This window comes from Oncorhynchus keta, chromosome 17 (genome assembly GCF_023373465.1).
Source record: "Oncorhynchus keta strain PuntledgeMale-10-30-2019 chromosome 17, Oket_V2, whole genome shotgun sequence".
Lineage (NCBI taxonomy): Eukaryota > Metazoa > Chordata > Actinopteri > Salmoniformes > Salmonidae > Oncorhynchus > Oncorhynchus keta.
In genome coordinates this window covers 4,292,646-4,309,027 of record NC_068437.1, presented here as the reverse complement: position 1 = coordinate 4,309,027, position 16,382 = coordinate 4,292,646, and positions in this window count along the sequence as shown.

Here is a 16,382-nt window from a genome sequence, read left to right as displayed (position 1 = left end):
GGAGAAGACTGATCAGAGATGCAGCCAAGAGGCCCATGATCACTATGGATGAACTGCAGAGATCTACAGCTGAGGTGGGAGACTCTGTCCATAGGACAACAATCATTCGTATATTGCACAAATCTGGCCTTTATGGAAGAGTGGCAAGAAGAAAGCCATTTCTTAAAGATTTCCATAAAAAGTGTTGTTTAAAGTTTGCCACAAGCCACCTTGGAGACACACCAAACATGTGGAAGAAGGTGCTCTGGTCAGATGAAACCAAAATTGAACTTTTTGGCAACAATGCAAAACGTTATGTTTGGCGTAAAAGCAACACAGCTCATCACCCTGAACACACCATCCCCACTGTCAAACATGGTGGTGGCAGCATCATGGCTTGGGCCTGCTTTTCTTCAGCAGGGACAGGGAAGATGGTTAAAATTGATGGGAAGGTGGATGGAGCCAAATACCGGACCATTCTGGAAGAAAACCTGATATAATAATAATATATGCCATTTAGCTGACGCTTTTATCCAAAGCGACTTACAGTCATGTGTGCATACATTCTACGTATGGGTGGTCCCGGGAATCGAACCCACTACCCTGGCGTTACAAGCGCCATGCTCTACCAACTGAGCCACAGAAGGACGATGGAGTCTGCAAAAGACCTGAGACTGGGACGGAGATTTGTCTTCCAACAAGACAATGATCCAAAACATAAAGCAAAATCTACAATGGAATGGTTCAGAAATAAACATATCCAGGTGTTAGAATGGCCAAGTCAAAGTCCAGACCTGAATCCAATCGAGAATCTGTGGAAAGAACTGAAAACTGCTGTTCACAAATGCTCTCCATCCAACCTCACTGAGCTCGAGCTGTTTTGCAAGGAGGAATGGGAAAAAATGCCAGTCTCTCGATGTGCAAAACTGATAGAGACATACCCCAAGCGACTTACAGCTGTAATCACAGCAAAAGGTGGCGCGACAAAGTATTAACTTAAGGGGGCTGAACAATTTTGAACGCCCAATTTTTCAGTTTTTGATTTGTTAAAAAAGTTTGAAATATCCAATAAATGTTGTTCCACTTCATGATTGTGTCCCACTTGTTGTTGATTCTTCACAAAAAAATACAGTTTTATATCTTTATGTTTGAAGCCTGAAATGTGGCAAAAGGTCGCAAAGTTCAAGGGGGGCGAATACTTTCGCAAGGCACTGTATTTACTTTCAAGATCCCTACAGGTGCTGATACCATGGAGGTCATCCTGATGCTCACAGCTTGAAGATGGATAACCAAGATCTATGTCTGCTCTGTTCTCTCTCCTTTCGCTCTTCTGAAAGTCAGCAGCCTACTAATTCTTGCTCCAGTAATTTACGCTCCTTCAGGGCTTAAAGCAATATAACATATTATCCATAGTATACGTTGTCATTTTTGTATACATAATATATATTTTAAATGCCTTTTCTTATACACACAATACAGTAGGTCTTATGTGATCACTACAGGGGTATTTTCTGAGTTTGCACACTATTCAATGTCCTTAAGTTGACCCAAATGATAACTGCATGTGTGGAATGTCTTAGCACATTTAATTTAAAATAGATTCTAACTGTGCATACAACATGTGCGTTAGATTTTTTAGAACAAACCCTCCATGTCTCTGTGTGTGAGAGTAAGGGATCTAAATTGTTCTGTTGTTGATGCTAGACTAAGGGCTCTGATGTTCTCTACTCAATGAAGCCCTGGGCTGTGGGTGTATTTGTGTCATGATTTCCATGGTTACCCCCAATGATGATCAAGAGTTTGACATTCATGTTGCTTTGAGAAATTCTTCATGAGCCAATTAGAGACTGGGAAAGAGAAAATTGTGAAAGACTCAAAATAATGTATTGTTGTAATATTGTGAGTCACATATCTACTCCATTCTATCGTATCTTTCCTTTAGGCAGCCGCACGTCTGACTCCTATTACTTTTCCATGCAATGGGAATGTTTTACAGAAGGTGACCACTTTAGAATATACATGTCCTTATGCTCTTTTGGCAACAGAATGAGAACAGAATGGCTACTTCTGTCCCACAGACCACAGTTTACCCCCGGTTGCCTGCTTTCTTTCATTCTGGTGGCCTATACAGCAAATGTGTACGCCACCAGTGTCATCCTGTAGATGAAATGGTAATACACAAGGAGTTAACCATGAGATGTAAAGTCATTCACAGAGGTAATTGTAACAGCAACAGTCGGAGTGCAACATCATTTCATGAAAAAGTCACATGACATTTTAATGTTTTGCACATGTGGAATCATGTGAAAACATCTGTTTTTGGAACACGTGTGATGATATTTCACATGAAGTTTCACGTGGATTTTCACATGTGATCATATAACCTTTCACATGTAAAATCATGTGAAACCATTTTGTTTTGGGACATTTCACATGAAGTTTCACATGTGGATTTTCACGTGATCTCAACCTTTCACATATGGATTCATTATATTGTGAATATGTTTAACTTTCATGCAGCAGGTGATGTCCTGCAAACAAAAAGGAGCCATTACGATGTCCCTGGAACATCACAGAATATTTGCAGTGTTTTCAATAAACATGATTACATTGTTTATGTTCATTTATACAGTAATTATTATTCAACATGTCCTTACCTGGGATTTTAACTCGCAACTTCTTGGTTCACGCCATTCTGATCTTCCTGCTACTTCACCATGTCTGTTGTCAATGACGAATTTCACTTGTATTCCTACACTTTGGACAAAGTAAATCTCGGCTTTGTTAAAAATACACTAAAGAAAAATGATTATAGTTATTATAGTTATTCAGGAGTAACATTAAACAGAATAATATGCCCCACCAACATTAGAGTATACAGAAAACCCTCAAATAAGTCAATTAAATCAATGATGATAGGGCAGTCAGATTAACCGATAACTAAAATAGAAGTACAGATGGTGCTTTATTTGTAGGTAAGGAATGTGTAGGGGACTGTGACTGCTATAGACGTTGTAGCACTGCGGCAAGACCAGTGTACTCTAAATCCAGAGGTTGTGAGTTCAAATTCCAGTCAGGGTGATATTGAAAAGTCAGTACTATGTAATCATATTGTCATTGATTAAAGACTTTTACTCTATATTAGCTGAACAGCGTTCCACTTACCTTAACATCCCATTCCGTTACTTCCCATAAAAAAAACCTCATGCGATTAAAAAACCTCAGCCAAATGTATAGACCCGTTGGAAAATAGAAATATTTTATAATGTGAAGATTTTTTTTTTTTAAATAAATAAATACATTGCATTTATATTTCAAAATCAAATCACATTGTATTGTTCACATACACATGGTTAGCAGATATTAATGCGAGTTTAACGAAATGCTTGTGCGTCTAGTTCCCACAGTGCAGTAATATCCGACAAGTAATCTAACAAATTCACAACGATTACCTTATTGACACAATGTAAGGCGATGGAATAAGAATATATAGATGGTCGTGTGGCATAGATGCAGTAGATGGTATTTAATTTTTTTCCCCCTATATTTAACTAGGCAAGTCAGTTAAGAACAACTTCTTATTTTCACAAATGGCCCAGGAACAGTTGATTAATTATCTTGTTCAGGGGCAGAACGACAGATTTTTACCTTTTCAGCTCAGGGATTCAATCTCGCAACCTTTCGTTTACTAGCCCAACACTTTAACCACTAGGCTACCTGCCGTATAAGATACAGTATATACATATAAGATGAGTAATGTAATATGTAAACATTATAAAAGTGGCATTATTTAAAACTACTAGAGATACCTTTATTAAATCAATGTATTAAAGTAGCCAGTGATTTCAGTCTGTATGTTGGCAGCGGCCTCTCTCTGTTAGTGATGGCTGTTTAACAGTCTGATGGCCTTGAGATAGAAGCTGTTTTTTCAGTCTCTCGGTCCCTGCTTTGATGCACCTGTACTGACCTCCACTTCTGGATGATATAGCGGGGTGAACAGGCCGTGGCTCGGGTGGTTGTTGTCCTTGATCTTTTTGGACTTCCTGTTGGGCCTTCTTCACCACACTGTCTGTGTGAATGGACCATTTAAGTTTGTCAGTGATGTGTACGCCTAGGAACTTGACTCTTTACACCTTCTCCACTGCAGTCCTGTCGATGTGGCTAGGGGGTCGTAAACATAATTTTTTTTTACAGTACAATGGGATAGTCATGTGAAAAAAATGGATGTTGGGGAGGGGGGTGCATTTTCTTATGACACCTTGAGTTCTGTTCTCCCCATTCATTCTAGTGGCCTGAGTATATCACATATATGTACCCTGTTGTTGTTTGTGTGCTATATTTTGGCATGTTATTTGTGGCTAGAAAGGGTTAATCTGTTCTGCTCTTTTTTTCTGAATGACTTCCACACACCAAGTGTCCTTAGAAACCACAATACGACAGAGCAGACATACTGTAGAGAAACAAATGATCTGATAAGTTAGCTTTGACATGGAGAATCAGTGAACCAAATGTCATTAGGCAGGTCAGTAATGAAATAAAGAGGATTATGTAAGGATTTGTTGGTGCGTCATGGACTTGTCTTCATGTCCTGGTAAGACCTAGACAGAACCCACCGGCATATCTTGTGAGTACAAGCTGTACAGAGTAGTGAGCCTGAGGGTAAAGACTACCTACAGAGCAAATTGGCCAGTGTTATTGATTTTTCAGTGTAACATTTCTACTGTTGATTCAGGTGTTAACTCTGAAGGTGTTCAATTAACACTCATTGGGGTAAAACAACCTAAGTGTTGGTGTTGATAACCAGTGTTAAACCAAAACAACACCATCATTATCATATTACCAGCATGCTCTATTGCTGGTTGGTTTTTAGAATTGTTTGTTTCTATATCTATCTGTACATTGCTACTCAAATAAAAATGTTTGTCACTGATCGCTCTGGAAATTTCATTATGCACACCTGGCCCCTATTGCCAGTGATTAGTAATTGTATAAGTGTGCCCTTGGTTTACCATTGTCTGGTCTATTATTGTTACAATGTCCGTGGGTCGTGCGGGTACCTGTGCTGTGTGATTTGGCTTTCGTGCCATTGTGGATTATGATTACGGGTCTTGTCCCGTGTGTTAATCATTGCGCTTGTGTTATTCATTTGAGGTACTCCTCGCCCTTCTGTTTGGGTTTCAATCCTTTGTTGTGTATGGTGTTTGTTTGGTCTTCGTCCCTGTGCCTTTACACGGCACACCGTAATTGGGTATAATAAATTATGCATTCCTGCGCCTGTCTCCCGACCCTTTTACCGACGTGACAATGTTTCTGAACTAATCCAATCTGTGAAGTGGACTGACTGCACCCGTTACCGAAGTGGTTGTTCCAGTTTAGATGGTTTAGCCTCCTCCAACGTCATTTTAGAGAAGGTATTCACAAACTGGGGTAAGTGCATTGCCATTGTGGGTACACCAAATATTCTCTGTTTCACGGAAACATGGCTCATTCGGGATATGTTGTCAGAGTCGGTACAGCCACAGGGTTTCTTCATGTGTTGCAGCGACAGAAACAAACATCTCTCTGGTAAGAAGAGCGGGGGTGTATGCTTCATGATGCCTCCTGATTAACGACTCATGCTTCTACACCTGCATTGCTTGCTGTTTGGGGTTTTAGGCTGGGTTTCTGTACTGCACTTTGAGATATCAGCTGATCTAAGAAGGGTTATATAAATACATTTGATTTGATTGATTTGATTTGTGTAATCATAACAACATACAGGAACTCAAGTCTTTTTGCTCACCTGACCTAGAATTCCTTATAATCAAATGCTGACCGTATTATCTCCCAAGAGAATTCTCTTCGATTTTAGTCACAGCTGTGTGCAGATACTTCAAGCAGATTTTAACAAAGCTAATTTGAGAAAAAGGCTACCTAACTTCTACCAGCACACTGATTGTAGTACCCACTTGAGCAAAACACTGGACCAGTGCTACCCTAACTTCTGTGATGCATGCAAGGCCCTCCCCCGCCCTCCCTTTGGCAAATCTGACCGTGACTACATCTTGTTTCTCCCCTCCTATAGGCAGAAAATAAAACAGGAAGTGCCGGTGCTTAGGTCTATCCAATGCTGGTCTGACCAATCGGATTCCATGCTTCAAGACTGCTTTGAACACGTGGACTGGGATATTTTCCAGGTAGCCTCAGACAATAACATCAACGTATACACTGACTTGGTGAGTTTTTTTAGGAAATGCATTGGAGATGTTGTACCCACTGTGACTATTTAAACCTTCCCTAACCAGAAACCGGGGATTGATTGCAGTTTCTGCGAAAAACTTAAATTTAATCATGGCAAGGCGACTGGAAACATGACCGAATACAAACAGTGTAGTTATTCCCTCCGCAAGGCAATCAAACAAGCAAAGCGTCAGTATAGAGACAAAGTGGAGTCGCAATTCAACGGCTCAAACACAAGATATATGTGGGTGGGTCGACAGACAATCACGGACAACAAAAACAAAACCAGCCCAGTCGTGGACATCAATGTCTTTCTCCCAGACAAATTAAACAACTTCTTTGCTCGCTTGAGGATCATACAGTGCCACCAACATGGCCCGCTACTAAAGACTATGGGCTCTTCTTCTTCGTGGCCAACATGAGTAAAACGTTTAAACGTGTTAACCCACGCAAGGCGGCACCCCAAGTCACGTCCTCAGATCATGCGCAGACCAGCTGGCTGGTGTGTTTACGGACATATTCAATCAATCTCTATCTCAGTCTGCTGTCCCCACATGCTTCAAGATGGCGCGCATTGTTCCTGTTCCCAAGTTAGCTAAGGTAACTGAACTAAATGACTATCGCCCCTTAGCACTCACTTCTGTCATCATGAAGTGCTTTGAGACTAGTCAAGGATCATATCACCTCCACCCTACCTGATACCCTAGACCTACTACAATTTGCTTACCGCCCCAATAGGTCCACAGATAATGCAATCGCAATTGCAATCACACAGCATTTATTAATGTCTTCATATCTCGCATTTTGTTATTCTCTTATTTATTTTTGCTTTTTTGATTGCTCCATTTTATTTAATGGTACAGTGTTGTATATTCCCCATGGGCTTTAAAGGGATGGTTTTGACCATATATGGTTAATTAGGGCGTTTCAAAATGCAAATAGGCAAGGTTGGCAAGGTATGTTGATGAATGGTTTTCTTTAGTGCAGAGTTGTGTCAATGGGGTGGTCAGTTTTCATTTGGCTAACTCTTATCAAGTGGTTTGTGCAGGGAGAAATATAATGTGTTGAGATGCTATCGGAAACTTTAACATTTGTAACAAGCATGGTAACAAGCATTCATTGTTACACCCCTGTAATCAAGTTGTGCAGAGGTCTAAGGCACTGTATCTCAGTGCTAGAGGCATCACTACAGACCATGATTTGATTCCAGGCTGTATCACAACCGACTGTGATTGGGAGCCCCATTGTGCGGTGCACAATAGGCCCAGCGTCGTCCGGGTTAGGGTTTGGCTGGGGTAGGCCGTCATTGTAAATGAGTATTTGTTCGTAACTGACTTGCCTAGTTAAATAAAGGTTAAATAAATAAGTAAATCAAATTACTGAATGTAATTGGTCCCTTGTAGCTCAGTTGGTAGTGCATGGCGCTTGCAATGCCAGGGTTGTGGGCCCATGATGGACCAGTAGGACAAATTAATGCACTCGGTCTGGATAAAAGCATCTGATAAAATACTAACATGTATTTGTAAAACGCAATTACCACCAGTAACATGTAGTTATTACAGTGTAGGTATGAATTATTATAATTAATTGCAATACTTGTTACAGTGTAATTACATATGTTCTTACCAGATAGACTCTTATATTGTGGCGGCAGGGTAGACTAGTGATTAGAGCGTTGGACTAGTAACCGAAAGGTGGCAAATTTAAGCTGACAAGGTACAAATATTTTGTTCTGCCCCTGAACAGGCAGTTCACCCACTGTTCCTAGGCCATCATTGAAAATAAGAATTTGTTCTTAACTGACTTGCCTAGTTAAATAAAGGTAAAATAAATATATATTTATAACAGTGAATCTTAGTCTCTGGCTGGTGGACATCTCTAACAAATGAAAAATTGTATAGGTACCTGGGGGTGGGGGTTGAGTCCATAATAATTCTTTGGACCAGACCAAGTTGAATTAATACTACTCTTTTTTCCACAGATAGCCAGCCTAGCTGCTTAATATGCTCGACCTCCAGATGAGTATGAGGGGAGAGTTTAGGTACAATTCTTACAAGCTTGTTTTGGCTGGTCTGTAGCTTATACTTTAGATGTTTGTGGCTGCTGGTGAGGTGAATAAATAATCAAAGTGACACTGGACTAGCGTACTTGCCAGAGTCTTTAGGGTGTCTATAGCTAGTTTTCCATCCACTGGCTGGCTCCCTAGCAAACATTAAGTGTATGACATTATTATTCGTATCCCAGATCCATTTGCTTTACTAGTTAGATTTACCTAGCTAGGTTCATTGTTTACCTCGCTAGCTATCCACATGTCTTAAGCTAAAGTGTACTGTTAGCTAGCCAGCTAACGTTAGCTGTCTGGCTCCCTAGCTGGTGTTATTATTTGTATCCCAGAGCCGTTTGTTTGGCTAGTTAGATCGTAATGTTAGATAGCTAGTATTGAACCTGGTTAGTTAGCTCCCAGCAAATTCATGCAGGGCAGTCACAACATGATTTGGCACTATTGTAACGACCCTGGGTTTATAAGCACGGACATCGACTCTGCCGCTCAAGCATGCTTTTGCGGCACAGTCGATAGCGCGCCGGACCTCGGGCTCGAAGGTCGAGGGTACGAGACCTGCTCCATGCTGTTTCATTGCACTATGTTCATTGTTGTTTAACTATCTAATGTTAGCTGGCTAGCTGGCTTGTTAGCTAACATCAAGTAACGTGTGTGATCTTACACGTTGTTAAGCTAGCTAGCTACATGTCTTAAGCTAAAGTTGAATATGGCCTGTGTGAAGTAGACATCTACAATAAAGCGTAATGAAATTGTTGCCAGCAGAGCTGGTTAGGCTGTTTTCATGTTATCCAGAGGTAAACAAATCATTGGCCAGAGTGTCAAGTGTGCGCTCTGAACGCTCCGAGAGCGAAATGAGATGGGTGGGGCTAAAGCTTAAGAGGGTGTGAACAATGCTGAATGGGTGCAGACAAAGAGGAGCTCTTCACTAGATACCAAAACTCAAAAGTGAGTTTACAAGTTTAGAGGAATTACTGTCCAATTGTTCCTCAAAAATGCAGTGTTTGATATGCCATTTTGTAGCTCTGAGTCTCTACTTTTATCCAATGTAGAAAACACAATTTCAAGTTTTGCTACGTAAGACCAAATCCAGGAGGGCAGGTAGTTTTGAAGGAGCCTAATCAGATTAAAACATTGTGAATGCTTGGGTTTATCCCACACATAAAAGGTAATGCATTGTGAAAGTTCAATGACAAATAATTACTCTATATTGAAGCATTAGGTTCTGGGTGCGCAAGGAATAGCCGCTCTGATTGGAGAGGAGGCAAATCCCAGAATAACTTGGCCTTCCGGGAGGCTATGTGGCCGCATTATTATAGGACTTGGGAGAATGATGATCTGCAACAGACAGCACAGTATCAGTAGTAACAAATATAGCCAGACTGGCCTGCTACTGTGCCTTTCTAGACCTTCTAAATTTTTAAGAGTAGACCTGTCTGACAACAGTCTCATGGTCAGGCAGTCTCAGGGTCAGGGCAGGCAGGGGTCAATAATCCAGCGAGGTGTGGCAAGGTATAGAACGGCAGGTTCAGGGTCAGTGCAGGCAGAAAGGTCAAAACCAGAAAAGACTAGAAAACAGGAACAAGAACAGACAGGAGCAAGGGGACAAACACTGGTAGGTTTCACAAAAGAAAATGAACTGGCAACAGACAGAGAACGCAGGTATAAATACCTGCAAACAGGAGACAAAGGGCTGTGAGACATACGTTTAACCTCTCTTGGGTAGTGGACAGTATTTTCACATCCGGATGAAAAGTGTGCCCAAAGTAAACTGCCTGTTACTTAGGCCCAGAAGCTAGGATATACATATAATTTGTAGATTTGGGAAGAAAACAGTCTAAAGTTTCTAAAACTGTTAAAACTCCGCATGTGAGTATAACAGAAATGTATTTATATAGCCCTTCGTACATCAGCTGATGTACAAAGTGCTGTACAGAAACCCAGTCTAAAACCCCAAACAGCAAGCAATGCAGGTGTAGAAGCATGGTGGCTAGGAAAAACTCCCTAGAAAGGCCAAAACCTAGGAAGAAACCTAGAGAGAAATCAGGCTATGAGGGGTGGCCAGTCCTCTTCTGGCTGTGCCGGGTGGAGATTATAACAGAACATGGCCAAGATGTTCAAATGTTCATAAATGACCAGCATGGTCAAATAATAATAATCACAGTAGTTGTCGAGGGTGCAGCAAGTCAGCACCTCAGGAGTAAATGTCAGTTGGCTTTTCATAGCCAATCATTAAGAGTATCTCTACCGGTCCTGCTGTCTCTAGAGAGTTGAAAACAGCAGGTCTGGGACAGGTAGCACGTCCGGTGAACAGGTCAGGGTTCCATAGCCGCAGGCAGAACAGTTGAAACTGGAGCAGCAGCAAGGCCAGGACTGGGGACAGTGGACAGCAAGGAGTCATCATGCCAGGTAGTCCTGAGGCATGGTCCTTTATTTCCTCCGAGAGAGAAATAAAGAGAGAATTATAGAGAGCATACTTAAATTCACACAGGACACCGGATAAGACAGGAGAACTACTCCACATATAACAAACTGACCCTAGCCCCCCGACACAAACTACTGCAGCATAAATACTGGAGTCTGAGGCAGGAGGGGTCAGGAGACACTGTGGCCCCATCCGATGATACCCCCGAACAGGGACAAACAGGCAGGATACAACTCCACCCACTTTGCTAAAGCACAGCCCCCACAGCACTAGAGGGATATCTTCAACCAACAACTTACCATCCTGAGACAAGGCCGAGTATAGAAGAAGCATGTGTTTCAGACATAAGGAAGTGGATGGCTGCAAACTTTCTACTTTTAAACTCGGACGAAACAGAGATGCTTGTTCCTGGTCCCAAGAAACAAGGAGATCTTCTGTTGAATCTGACAATTAATCTTAATGGTTGTACAGTCGTCTCAAATAAAACTGTGAAGGACCTCAGCGTTACTCTGGACCCTGATCTCTTTTTTGAAGAACATATCAAGACTGTTTCAAAGACAGCTTTTTTCCATCTACGTAACATTGCAATAATCAGAAACTTTATGTCCAAAAATGATGCAGAAAGATTAATCCATGCTTTTGTCACTTCTAGGTTAGACTACTGCAATGCTCTACTTTCCGGCTACCTGGATAAAGCACTAAATCAACTTCAGTTAGTGCTAAATACGGCTGCTAGAATCCTGACTAGAACCAGAAAATTTGATCATATTACTCCAGTGCTAGCCTCCCTACACTGGCTTCCTGTCAAGGCAAGGGCTGATTTCAAGGTTTTACTGCTAATCTACAAAGCATTACATGGGCTTGCTCCGACCTATCTCTCTGATTTGGTCCTGCCATACATACCTACACGTACGCTACGGTCACAAGACGCAGGCCTCCTAATTGTCCCTAGAATTTCTAAGCAAACAGCTGGAGGCAGGGCTTTCTCCTATAGAGCTCAATTTTTATGGAATGGTCTGCCTACCCATGTGAGAGACGCAAACTCGGTCTCAACCTTTAAGTCTTTACTGAAGACTCATCTCTTCAGTGGGTTATATGATTGAGTGTAATCTGGCCCAGAAGTGGGAAGGTGAACGGAAAGGCTCTGGAGCAACAAACCGCCCTTGCTGTCTCTCCCTGGCCGGTTTCTCTCTTTCCACTGGGATTCTCTGCCTCTAACCCTATTACAGGGGCTGAGTCACTGGCTAACTAGGGCTCTTTCATACCATCCCTAGGAGGGGCGCGTCACTTGAGTGGGTTGAGTCAATGATGTGATCTTCCTGTCTGGGTTGGCGCCCCCCCTTTGGGTTGTGCTGTGGTGGAGATCTTTGTGGGCTATACTCGGCCTTGTCTCAGGATGGTAAGTTGGTGGTTGAAGATATCCCTCTAGTGGTGTGGGTGCTGTGCTTTGGAAAAGTGGGTGGGGTTATATCCTTCCTGTTTGGCCCTGTCCGGGCGTGTCCTCGGATGGGGCCACAGTGTCTCCTGACCCCTCCTGTCTCAGCCTCCAGTATGCTGTAGTAGTTTATGTGTCGGGGGGCTAGGGTCAGTTTGTTATATCTGGAGTACTTCTCCTTTTCTATCCGGTGTCGTGTGTGAATTTAAGTATGCCCTCTCTAATTCTCTCTTTCTTTCTCTCTCTCTGAGGACCTGAGCCCTAGGACCATGGCTCAGGACTACCTGACATGATGAGTCCTTGCTGTCCCCAGTCCACCTGGCTGTGCTGCTGCTCCAGTTTCAACTGTTCTGCCTGTGATTATTATTATTTGACCATGCTGGTCATTTATGAACATTTGAACATCTTGGCCATGGTCTGTTATAATCTTCACCCGGCACAGCCAGAAGAGGACTGGCCACCCCACATAGCCTGGTTCCTCTCTAGGTTTCTTCCTAGGTTTTGGCCTTTCTAGGGAGTTTTTCCTAGCCACCGTGCTTCTACACCTGCATTGCTTGCTGTTTGGGGTTTTAGGCTGGGTTTCTGTACAGCACTTTGAGATATCAGCTGATGTACGGAGGGCTATATAAAATAAATTTGATTTGATATAGCCCACAAAGATCTCCGCCACGGCACAACCCAATGGGGGGGCGACAACCCAGACAGGAAGATCAGTGACTCAACCCACTCAAGTAATGCACCCCTCCTAGGGATGGCATAGAAGAGCACCAGTAAGCCAGTGAGGCAGAAAATCCCAGAGGCAGAAGCAGAAAATCTCATCCATGGGAATAGAGAGGGCTGAATGTGGATTTCCAGTACGGAAGCCAGGGTAGCGTCTATAAAGCTCTCATCGGCCCCAGAGTCGATACGTTCCCAGAGAGATTTCGACTAGTTTCCACACAGCAAGTTCTCAGTATGAACCACCAGAGTACTCACTCCTACCGGGGAGCCTGGTCTTTTAGTGGACAGGTGGAGACGAAATGACCCGTAGTCCCAGAATACAGGCAACTCTTGGTGTGAATCCAGTATAGCAGCTCAGCTGGTGAGAGCCTAGCTCTGCCTAGTTGGACAGGCTCGGGAAGATGTGAATCGGCAGTCTTCGGAGACTCTCGGGGGAACTCAGGTAGCCTCGGGTTCTCCCGGCAACGGAGCCATTGGGGACTTCCGGGATACCTCGGCAGCGAGGTGGAATCCGTGGAAGGGTGAATAAAATCAAATCTCGTCTACTTCCTTCGTTCCCGTAGTCGCCCAGCGATTCAACTGGTCAAGACGATGAGCGAGTTGAGATCTGTCGGTATTTCCCGGGCAGCAAGCTCATCCTTTCTTCCTCCAAGACTCTGTGCAGAAACATGTCGAACAATGCTTCCAGGTTCCAGGCACTCTCAGCCACCAACTTGCGAAAATCCACTGCGTAGTCTGCCACATTATGAGAATCTTGACGTAGCTGGAGCAGCTTACGAGCAGCTTCTCTCACGGACTACGGAGAATCAAACACCTTCCGAACTTCCTCCACATACTCCTCCAGACTGTGGCAGATGGTGAATGGTTGCTCCCACACCGCTGTGGCCCAGGCGAGTGCCCTCCCGGACATCAGCGTTATGATGAACGCTATCCTCGAGCGGGAATGAAGAACGGAATGAAGAAGGTTGCAACTCGAAAATGAGTGAGCCCTGGGAGAGAAAAGCCCGGCAGGTTCCCAAATCTCCAGTGTAGCGCTCCGAAGGAGGTAAGCGGGGTTCTCGGGACACTGGGGTTGGCTGGAAGATTACGGGTGTGACCCGCTTCCCAGTGGGGAATCCGAGGAATTTCTCCAGCAAAGTATCGAACGCCTGGTCATGGCGTTCTGCCAGGGTATGGAGTCCCTCCATAAGACCTTGAAGTAACTCTTTGTGTCTTCCAATGGTTGCTTCTTGTAGGGAGACAGCACTGTGGAGCTGGTCTGAGTCTGCTGGGTCAGTCATGGCCAGTTCATACTATGAGGTTTCAGGTATGACCCAGAAGTGTCGAAGTAATAAAAGTTTAATTCTAGTACAGGGGCAGGCAAATAACTGGTCAAGTACAGGCAGAGGGCAGTAAACTTAGAAAAAAATGTGAACAGCTTTTTAATTGTATAAGGGAAATTTAGAAAAGGCATAAGCAACATCAGAACTGTATTTACTGTAATTGACATGAAGTCAAAATCAATTAATTTTGAAACATTGAAAAGTTGAACTGTTTGATTTGAATACCATTGTCAGCTAAATGTGAACTTGGATTAAGACTGAAGATGCTATGAAAACAGGTCACAGACCCTATTTTTTTTATTAATGTTTTTTTTTTAAACATAGCTTTCTATTTTCTCTTCATATTTGACTTAAGCTACATGGCCTTGTAACTATCACTTTCCGTTGAACTACAAAATACCCAATCTGGGGTGAAATCTCCCCATTGTAGGTGTAGATGCACATTTGAGTTCTGGGCTGCATAGTTTTGAGCTGCGATGGATGGTTCTGGCTCTGAGCTGACTGCTTGCACATCAGATATGTAGTAAAAGATATCAGGTGTTTTTGGCCATATTGTTTTTTTTCTCAGAATTTACCTCAAATTCATACCCCACCAGCTCAAAGACTTGGCCGACAAAACGCTGGCCATCATGCTTCACGACAACAAACTTCCAAACGAAATCCTGTGTTCTTTTGTGTAGGCTGTGGTGTTGAGTTTGATCTTGTAGTGGCGGTTTCCTCAGATCTTTCTTGTTTTAAGTCCACCTCATTTGGACTATAGCATTCACAATGGTTCCCTCCGCAGCTGCAGAAGCAGGACAGCTCTCTGTGACTTATCTTCCCGGGGGGTTTGTGAGGCAACTTGGTGCATTTTCATTTTGCCTTTAATTTAACAACTTGCAACTGACTCAGCTCTTCATCATCATGTCTACACGTCATCTTCAGATATCCAAAGGTGCTTTATGCTTGAAATTGTGTTCTCCTGTAGTTTGCGGTACAGATCATTGGCATGATGAATTGAGTGACCTGTGCATACTTCACTGCTGCCAGTTTTTTGGCCCCCCTCGGCTTATATTTCTCCATCACAATTCTCCTTTTCCATTTAAATAGGTGAATAACAGAGCCCAACAAACCTGCCTTGAGTTGAGGCGTTGTTAATGCGGAGATATTCCAGATTATTACGGTCGGTCCACACTAAGAATGGATGTTCCGCCCATTCTAGCCAGTGTCTCCACTCCTCCAGTGCCATGTTGACCGCAAGAAGTTCCAGATTTCCCTCGTTGTAGTTCCTCTCGGTGTGATTAAGACGATGGGACAGGAAAGCGCAGGGATGCAGCTTTCCGTCCCGGGCAGAACGCTGGGACAGGGCGGCTCCTACTCCAACATCCGAGGCATCGACCTCCACCACGAACTGACGGGATCCGAAAATTTGAGATGCTTGAGATCCGAAAATGCCCGGTCTGCAGCTGGGGACCATGTGAACGCAACCTTAGGTAAGGTGAGTGCAGAGGCGGGAGAAGCCAGGGTGCTGTAGCCCTGGATAAAGCAGCGGTAGAGATTAGCAAATCCCAAGAAACGTTGAAGCTGCACTCTGGATGTGGGTTGGGGCCACTCCACCACCGCTCTCACCCTGTTAAGATACATCTGAATGTTCCCTGCAGCGATGACGTATCCCAGAAAATAGATAGTGGAGCGATGGAATTCACATTTCTCAGCTTTACCAAACAACTGGTTCTCCAGGAGGAGCTGGAGGATTTGTCGGATGTGGAGAACATTCTCTCAACATGTCATCAGAGCACTTTGTTGACCAGGGCCTGGAACACTGTGGGAGCGTTGGTCAGTCCGAATGGCATAACCAGGTACTCAAAGTGCCCACTAGCCATGTTAAAGGCTGTATTCCATTCTCCTTCCCGTATCCAAACCAGATGATAGGTGTTCCAAAGGTCCAACTTCAAACAAATGGTTGCCCCCTGGAGAGGCTCAAAAGCCAAAAAGAGGAGCGGTAGAGGGTAATGTTTTTTTTTTTACTGTGATGTCATTAAGGCCTCAGTAGTCGATACACGGGCGCAGGGTTCTGTCTTCCCGTCAGCCCCAGAGTCCATGAGCACCCGGAGAGATTTAGACTGGTCACGCCACAGCAGGATAGCATGGAACGGAGTATGAGAAATGGGAGACTCCCTTTCTGGCCCACCAGCGTACTCGTACCTACTGATGAGCCGGGTATTTTACTGGACAGGTGGATAT